Genomic DNA, 9,982 nt, shown 5'->3' on the forward strand with positions numbered 1-9,982 from the left:
GATGTCTTTCGCTCCTTAGATATGAGAAGCTACGACTCTTCCTCTTAAATATCTCTTTCTCACACATAAACACAAACTCTGTCTCCCAGGGTCGCATATCTCTCCACCATTCTCCTGTATGTCGCTCACACACACTGTCTCTCTCTCCCTAGAGATATCTTGCATTCCCTCATATGTCTCTCTAGCTATCACTCTCGTTGCGAAATATCTTCCTCTCTCGCAGACACAAAACTCCGTCTCTTGGGATCTCATTTCTCTCTGATATTTGTTTGTATGTGACTCACATGCACACTCTCTCTATCTCTTTGACACCCACACACATAACTCAGCCTTCTGATCCACTCGACTCCTATCTCTAACACACACTAGATAGCATCTTTATCTTTCTATTTATCTATTTCTCCATCAACCTTCTTTCTCGCCCTCACTCTTGCTTCCTATCACGCACACTATATATGTTTCTCTCTACATGCAGTCAAGTGCCCTCTTTTTTATCTTTCTCTCACACACACATAACTTCACCCTATGAACCACCCGGCGGTCATCTCCAACACTCAAACTAGCCGATGTCCCTCTAGCTAGCATCTCTATCTCTGTATCTATCTGTAGTTTCTCCGTCAACATTTCTTTCTCGCACGCACTCTTGCTTCCTATCACCAACACTATATATGTCTCTCCATACATGCATTTATAGGTTGATCTCTTTTGCACAATCGTTGTGTCTCGCTCCCTTTGCTCGCCATAGATGCATGCTCCAGCCCACGCCACTATCTCTTAAAGACAAAAACACATGCTCAATTATCGAGCCTTCTTCCCTGCACTCTCACATGCATGCATATTGTCATACCGATCTCTCCCATATCGTTGATCTTATGACTTATGTCTTCTTTCTTTTATCTCGATCATGCTCACACACGCACACACACATCCCACGTATACATGTATACCTCTCGCACATGCACGTTTAGGTCTCCTATGTCTCCATACATAGTTAATTACCCTCAACCCTAACGCCACATCAAATCGTTCTCTTCTTGTGTGCACATAACTTTCGCCTGGATGGGTAAAACACACACTCACACTTAACAATCTCCTTCTAGCTAGCCCCCCCTCTCACTCTTCCCCTATATCCCTGAAACCAATAAGACCATCCCTTCGTTTAATTCCCGCCTCATGCACCATCAATATATAGTAGACTTCCTCGGTGTCTCTCGAACAAACACGTTCTCTCGATGTCGACTCCTCTCACGCGCACACGCCTTCTCTTCCCTCTCTACGGGCCTTTTCTCTCTCGCACCCCCTCGTTGGTGGCCTCTGTCATACACTATGATGAAGCCACGCACACTTAAATTACATCCGCCATCGAGGACCCCGCGTCACACACCCACACACGCACCCCCCCACACACACACACTAAGACTCCATCTCACACACACATGCTCTAGGCAGAGAAATTGTTCCTACCACCCTTCGTCCAACCTTACCCGTATGATAAGCAATCACCTTAATTTACTTGTATAACATGGACAAATTCCACTTTACTTTAGTAGTTAGCAAACTTATCATCTCTACTCTTATAGAAAAATGAGTTGGTGATGATGGTGTGCCTGCCATCTTGTAATATAGGCCGTCTGATCTATATCTGACGGATAGAAAGCAAACTATGACAATTTTACAAAAGATACCCGCACCTTGATACGTCTCCGTCGTATCTATAACTTTTGATTGTTCCATGCCAATATTCTACAACTTTTACATACTTTTGGCAACTTTTCATACTATTTTTGGGACTAACATATTGATCCAGTGCCCAGTGCCAGTTTCTGTTTGTTGCATGTTTTTTTGTTTCGCAGAAAATCCATATCAACCGGAGTCCAAACGGGATAAAAACTGACGGAGATTTTTTTGGAATATATGTGATTTTGGGGAAGAAGAATCAACGTGAGACGATGCGCGAGGGGTCCACGAGGCAGGGGGCGCGCCCCAGGGGGTGGGCGCGCCCCAGGGGTGGGCGCACCCCTGACCCTCGTGGACACCCTGTAAGGCGGTTGGTGCCCTTCTTTCGCCGCAAGAATGCCAATATCCGGATAAAAATCATTTTCAAATTTCAATCCAATCGGAGTTACAGATCTCCGGGAATATAAGAAACGGTGAAAGGGTAGAATCAGGGAGCGCAGAATAGAAGGAAACAGAGAGACATATCCAATCTCGGAGGGGCTCTTGCCCTCCCATGCCATGGAGACCAAGGACCAGAGGGAGAGCCCTTCTCCCACCTAGGGAGGAGGCCAAGGAACAAGGAGAAGGACGGGGGCTCTCTCCCCCTCGCTTCTGGTGGCGCCGGAGTGCCACCGGGGCCATCATCGTGCGACGGCGATCTACACCAACACCTCCGTCATCTTCACCAACATCTTCATCACCTTCCCCCATCTATCTACAGCGGTCCACTTTCCCGCAACCCACTGTACCCTCTACTTGAACATGGTGCTTTACGCTTCATATTATTATCCAATGATGTGTTGCCATCCTATGATGTCTGAGTAGATTTTCGTTGTCCTATCAGTAATTGGTGAATTTCTATGATTGGTTTAATTTGCTTGTGGTTATGTTGCTGTCCTTTGGTGCCCATCACATGAGCGCGCACATGGATCACGCCATAGGGTTAGTTTTATGTTGATAGGACTATGTATTGGAGGGCAAGAGTGACAGAAGCTTCAACCTAGCATAGAAATTGATGCATACGGGATTGAAGGGGGACCAATATATCTTAATGCTATGGTTGGGTTTTACCTTAATGAACGTTAGTAGTTGCGGATGCTTGCTAATAGTTCCAATCATAAGTGCATAGAATTCCAAGTCAAGGATGACATGCTAGCAGTGGCCTCTCCCACATAAAACTTGCTATCGGTCTAGTAAAGTAGTCAATTGCTTAGGGACAATTTCGCAACTCCTACCACCGCTTTTCCACACTCTCTATACTAACTTTATTGTTTCTTTATCTAAACAGCCCCTAGTTTTTTATTTACGTGCTCCTTATATTCTTGCAAACCTATCCCGTTATACCTACAAAGTACTTCTAGTTCCATACTTGTTCTAGGTAAAGCGAACGTTAAGCGTGCGTAGAGTTGTATCGGTGGTCGATAGAACTTAAGGGAATATTTATTCTACCTTTAGCTCCTCGTTGGATTCGACACTCTTACTTATCGAAAGAGGCTATAATTGATCTCCTATACTTGTGGGTTATCAAGACCTTTTTCTGGCATCGTTGCCGGGGAGTTATAGCGTGGGGTGAACATTCTCGTGTGTGCTTGTTTGCTTTATCACTAAGTAGTTTTTATTTTGTGCTCTTGTTTTCTACCTTTAGTTATGGGTAGGAAACGCAAAATACCAAAAAAAAAGTTGTACCTACTGAACCAATGGTTGAAGAACCACTCAAAGTCTATCACAGTCCTGAAGCTTTTTACTTGGATCATCTTTGATCCCTTTGTGCTCGGGCTGACACCTCAACTAGCTTAGTTGAGGGCAAATCTTTAGACGAGCATGCTTGTTATGTGCGACACCACATATCTGAAAAAGGGAAACTTTTACTGGATCAAATTCATCGTTTGCAATGCTATGCTTGGAATTTATGTGAAATATATGATGTTACTTGTTGTTCTAAAAACCCTAAGAAACACCTTCCCTACCAATGTGAGTTTAGTGATAATGGAATCGTATCTTTGTATGCTAAGGGTGTTTATAATTACTATGATGTTCGACAAATTGAAGAATTTGTTGCTTTTAAGGGTTCTTATGAAATTGCTTCTTTGATTGAAACGTATGATGCTACTCTTTACAAATCTGAAAATTTTGCCATACTTAAATATTGTTATGATAATTATGCTTCTAATGCCTATGTTAAACCATATATTGAGGACTCCTCCGCTGTCCAAGAAGAGACTAATATTTTGCAGGAGTCTATGGAAGAAGAAATTGATGAAACTGTGAGCTCATTGGATGAAAAAGATGATGAGGAGAACGAAGAACAAAAGGAGGAAGATCGGATTAGCTACCTGTTCCCACCTTCTAATGAGAGTAACTCTCCAACTCATACATTATTTAATGTCCCTTCGTGCTTACCGAAGGATGAATGCTATGATGATTGTTATGATCCCGTTGATTCTTTTGAAATATCCCTTTTTGATGATGCTTGCTATGCTTGTGGCCAAGATGCCAATATGAATTATGCTTATGGAGAGGAACTTGCTATAGTTCCTTATGTTAAACATGAAATTGTTGCTATTGCACAAGTGCATGATAGTCCTATTTTCTTTTTGAATTCTCCCGACTACACTATATCGGAGAAGTTTGCCCTTATTAAGGATTATATTGATGGGTTGCGTTTTACTACTACACATGATGATTTTGATAGATATAATATGCATGTGCTTGCTGCTCCTACTTGCAATTATTATGAGAGAGGAACTACATCTCCGCCTCTCCATGTTTCCAATATGATAAAATTGCAAGAAACTGCTTATACTATGCATTGGCCTTTACTATGTGTGCATGAATTGTTCTTTTATGACATGCCGATGCATATGAAGAGAGTTAGACTTCGTCATTACATGATATATGTTACTTTATGCTCACTACTAAATTACAAATCATTGTTAATTAAAATTGGCTTTGATATACCTTGGGATCCGGGTGGATCCATTACTTGAGCACTTTATGCCTAGCTTAATGGCTTTAAAGAAAGCACTGCCAGGGAGACAACCCGGAAGTTTTAGAGACTCATTTATTTCTGTTGTGTGCTTTTATAAAGTTTAAAAATAAAAATAATGTGCCAAGATTTGCCTTTAGGATGTTTGCATTGCTTGTTGGTTTGTGCGGTGCAAAACAGAAACTTTGGCTGTAGTGCACGATTTTACATTTTTTACTGGAACGTCGAACAGTTCTGGAACTTTTTGTACTGTCTTTCTAAACAAATTGTTTATTTTCCTAATATTTTTAGAATTTTTGGAGTACCATAAGTATGGTGAATATTCAGATTGCTACAGACTGTCCTGTTTAAGACAGATTCTGTTTTTGATGCATAGTTTGCTTGTTTTGATCAAACTATCAATTTCTATCAGTGGATTAAGCCATGGAAAAGTTATATTACAGTAGCTACATTGAAAAAACAAAATATTAATTGGTTTGCAACAGTACTTAGAGTAGTGATTTGCTTTATTATACTAACGGATCTTACCGAGCTTTCTGTTGAGTTTTGTGTGGATGAAGTGTTCGAAGATCGAGGATGTCTCGATATGAGGATAAGGAGGAGAGGCAAGAGCTCAAGCTTGGGGATGCCCAAGGCACCCCAAGTAAATATTTAAGGAGACTCAAGTGTCTAAGTTTGGGGATGCCCCGGAAGGCATCCCATCTTTCTTCAACAAGTATCAGTATGTTTTCGGATTCGTTTCTTTCATGTGATATGTGCAAATCTTTGAGCGTCTTTTGCATTTAGTTTTCACTTTTATTTTATGCACCATGCTGGTATGAGATAATCCTTGGTTGATTTACATAATGCTCTTTGAACTTCACTTATATCTTTTGAGTATGGCTTTATGGAATGCTTCATGTGCTTCACTTATATCATTTGAAGTTTGGATTGCTTGTTTCTCTTCACATAGAAAACCGCCATTTGTAGAATGCTCTTTTGCTTCACTTATATTTGTTAGAGCATGGGCATATCTTTTGTAGAAAGAACTAAACTCTCTTGCTTCACTTATATCTATTTAGAGAGATGACAGGAATTGCTCATTCACATGGTTAGTCATAAAATCCTACATAAAACTTATGGATCACTGAATATGATATGTTTGATTCCTTGCAATAGTTTTGCGATATAGAGATGATAATATGTGGGAGGTACTAGTAAATGGTTGTGTTTAGTAAGAATATTGGTGTTAAGGTTTGTGATTCCCGAAGCATGCACGTATAGTCTCTCGTTATGCTACGAAGTTGGAGCATGATTTATTATTGATTGTCCTCCTTATGAGTGGCGGGTGGGGACGGGCGATGGTATTTTCCTACCAATCTATCCCCCTAGGGGCATGCGTAGTAGTACTTTGCTTCGAGGGCTAATAAACTTTTGCAATAAGTATATGAGTTCTTTATGACTAATGTGAGTCCATGGATTATACGCACTCTTACCTTTCGCAATTTGCTAGCCTCTACGGTACCGTGCATTGCCATTTCTCACCTCGAGAGTTGGTGCAAACTTCGCCGGTGCATCCAAACCCCGTGATACGATACGCTCTATCACACATAAGCCTCCTTATATCTTCCTCAAAACAGCCACCATACCTACCTATCATGGCATTTCCATAGCCATTTCGATATATATTGCCATGCAACTTCCATCATCATCCTATTCATGACTTGAGCATTCATTGTCATATTGCTTTGCATGATCGTAAGATAGCTAGCATGATGTTTTCATGGCTTGTCCATTTTTGATGTCATTGCTACGCTAGATCATCGCACATCCCGGTACACCGCCAGAGGCATTCATATAGAGTCATACTTTGTTCTAGACATCGAGTTGTAATATTGAGTTGTAAGTAAACAAAAGTGTGATGATCATCATTATTAGAGCATTGTCCCATGTGAGGAAAGGATGATGGAGACTATGATTCCCCCACAAGTCGGGATGAGACTCTGGACTATAAAAAAAAGAGGCCAAAGAAGCCCAAATAAAAAAAGAGGCCAAAGAATCCCACCAAAAAATGAGAGAAAAAGAGAGAAGGGGCAATGTTACTATCCTTTTACCACACTTGTGCTTCAGAGTAGCACCATGTTCTTCATATAGAGAGTCTCTTGAGTTATCACTTTCATATACTAGTGGGAATTTTCATTATAGAACTTGGCTTGTATATTCCGATGATGGGCCTCCTCAAATGCCTGAGGTCTTCATGAGCAAGCAAGTTGGATGCACACCCACTTAGTTTCTAGTTTGAGATTTCATACACTTATAGCTCTAGTGCATCCGTTGCATGGCAATCCCTACTCCTCGCGTTGACATCAATTGATGGGCATCTCCATAGCCCGTTGATTAGCCGTGTCAATGTGAGACTTTCTCCCTTTTTTGTCTTCTCCACACAACCTCCATCATCATACTCTATTCCACCTGTAGTGCTATATCCATGGCTTGCGCTCATGTATTGCGTGAGGGTTGGAAAACCTGAAGCGCGTTAAAAAGTATAAACCAATTGCTCGGCTTGTCATCGGGGTTGTGCATGATAAATACTTTGTGTTAAGAAGACAGAGCATGACAAGATTATATGATTTTGTAGGGATAGCTTTCTTTACCGTTGATATTTTGAAAGACATGATTGTTTGTTGGGATGCCTGAGTATTGATGTCTTTATGTCAAATGATAGACTATTGCTTTGAATCACTCGTGTCTTAATATTCATGCCATGATTAGATTACATGATCAAGATTATGCTTGGTAGCATTCCACATCAAAAATTAACTTTTTTATCATTTACCTACTCGAGGACGAGCAGGAATTAAGCTTGGGGATGCTGATACGTCTCCGTCGTATCTATAATTTTTGATTGTTCCATGCCAATATTCTACAACTTTTACATACTTTTGGCGACTTTTTATACTATTTTTGGGACTAACATATTGATCCAATGCCCAGCGCCAGTTCCTGTTTGTTGCATGCTTTTTGTTTCGCAGAAAATCCATATCAAACGGAGTCCAAACGGGATAAAAACTGACGGAGATTTTTTTGGAATATATGTGATTTTTGGGAAGAAGAATCAACACGAGATGATGCCCGAGGGGGGCACGAGGCAGGGGCGCCCCAGGGGGTGGGCGCGCCCCTGACCCTGGTGGACACCCCGTAAGGCGGTTGGTGCCCTTCTTTCGCTACAATAAAGCCAATATCCGGATCAAAATCGTGTTCAAATTTCAATCCAATCGGAGTTATGGATCTCCGGGAATATAAGAAACGGTGAAAGGGCAGAATCAGGGAGCACAGAAACAGAAGGAAACAGAGAGACATATCCAATCTCGGAGGGGCTCTCGCCCCTCCCATGCCATGGAGACCAAGGACCAGAGGGATAACCCTTCTCCCACCTAGGGAGGAGGCCAAGGAAGAAGGAGAAGGAGGGGGCTCTCTCCCCCTCACTTCCGGTAGCGCCGGAGTGCCACTGGGGCCATCATCGTGCGACGGCGATCTACACCAACACCTCCGTCATCTTCACCAACATCTTCATCACCTTCCTCCATCTATCTACAGCGGTCCACTCTCCCGCAACCCGCTGTACCCTCTACTTGAACATGGTGCTTTACGCTTCATACTATTATCCAATGATGTGTTGCCATCCTATGATGTCTAAGTAGATTTTCGTTGTCCTATCGGTAATTGGTGAATTGCTATGATTGGTTTAATTTGCTTGTGGTTATGTTGCTGTCCTTTGTTGCCCATCATATGAGCGCGCACGTGGATGACACCATAGGGTTAGTTGTATGTTGATAGGACTATGTATTGGAGGGCAAGAGTGACAGAAGCTTCAACCTAGCATAGAAATTGATGCATACGGGATTGAAGGGGGACCAATATATCTTAATGCTATGGTTGGGTTTTACCTTAATGAACGTTAGTAGTTGCGGATGCTTGCTAATAGTTCCAATCATAAGTGCATAGAATTCCAAGTCAGGAATGACATGCTAGCAGTGGCCTCTCCCACATAAAACTTGCTATCGGTCTAGTAAAGTAGTCAATTGATTAGGGACAATTTCGAAACTCCTACCTCTGCTTTTCCACACTCGCTATACTAACTTTATTGTTTCTTTATCTAAACAGCCCCTAGTTTTTATTTACGTGCTCCTTATATTCTTGCAAACCTACCCCGTTATACCTACAAAGTACTTCTAGTTCCACACGTGTTCTAGGTAAAGCGAACGTAAAGCGTGCGTAGAGTTGTATCGGTGGTCGACAGAACTTGAGGGAATATTTATTCTACCTTTAGCTCCTAGTTGGGTTCGACACTCTTACTTATCGAAAGAGGCTACAATTGATCTCCTATACTTGTGGGTTATCACACCTCTCTCCACATTTACAGACAAGGCCTTGCCTCGTTCATCATCCTTATCTCCCACAGCTTCATTGCTGAGCAATTAAAGAAGGAAGTCTCTGGAACAATCTAGCATGGTGGCCGCTGCCGCCTGCCGGCGCCGTTCGTCCCCATGCCTCTGCCCAGTCCGACCACCAGTCACCGCCACGCTCCAATCCTCCTCATCTTATCTATCATCTTTCATTTTTTCGATGAAATTGTCGAGATACCAGTTTTTCGATAAAATTCTCGAGATATCATTAGTTTTTACACATGGGATTACTCCAGCATGGGTCAATCACAACAGGTGTTTTGTAAAAAATGCATATTGATGTTCCATGCAATGCACGAGCATCTTGCTACTAATTATATAACGTGAATCATGAGCAGGAGGAGACATTTTTTTACGCAACCACGTTAACATGGCCACGTAAATCACTAGCTAAAGTGTAATACCATTATACTTATATCCCGATACAAAAGGTTGAGTACATGTCCGAAGAGTAGAGTCACACACACGTACTCTGTCTCTCAGAATCTCTCTCACACACACCAGTTACATGACACCCACTTAAGCAGACACGTATGTTACAATTTGTGCACCCGCGGGTACACGTGATGGTGCGCATTCATTTAAGCCGGACGACGAACCCAAACAGTAGCTGCATTCATTCCGGTCACCGTAGCCCGGCAGCCATGGCCCGGCCGAAGGTAACGACATACGCCATACTCCCGCCGGAGCGGCGCTTTAATCTGGAAATTTTAGTGGTCATACATGCATCTTTTTGTGCTAGCACTCCTATATAAGGGTTGACCGGTCGCTTCCCGCGGACGTGCTTGGGCGGTGGAAGAGGAAGGAGAAGGGAAGCAGGCTGTGGAGTAATGTT

The sequence above is a fragment of the Aegilops tauschii genome, chromosome 6, assembly GCF_002575655.3.
Source record: "Aegilops tauschii subsp. strangulata cultivar AL8/78 chromosome 6, Aet v6.0, whole genome shotgun sequence".
Lineage (NCBI taxonomy): Eukaryota > Viridiplantae > Streptophyta > Magnoliopsida > Poales > Poaceae > Aegilops > Aegilops tauschii.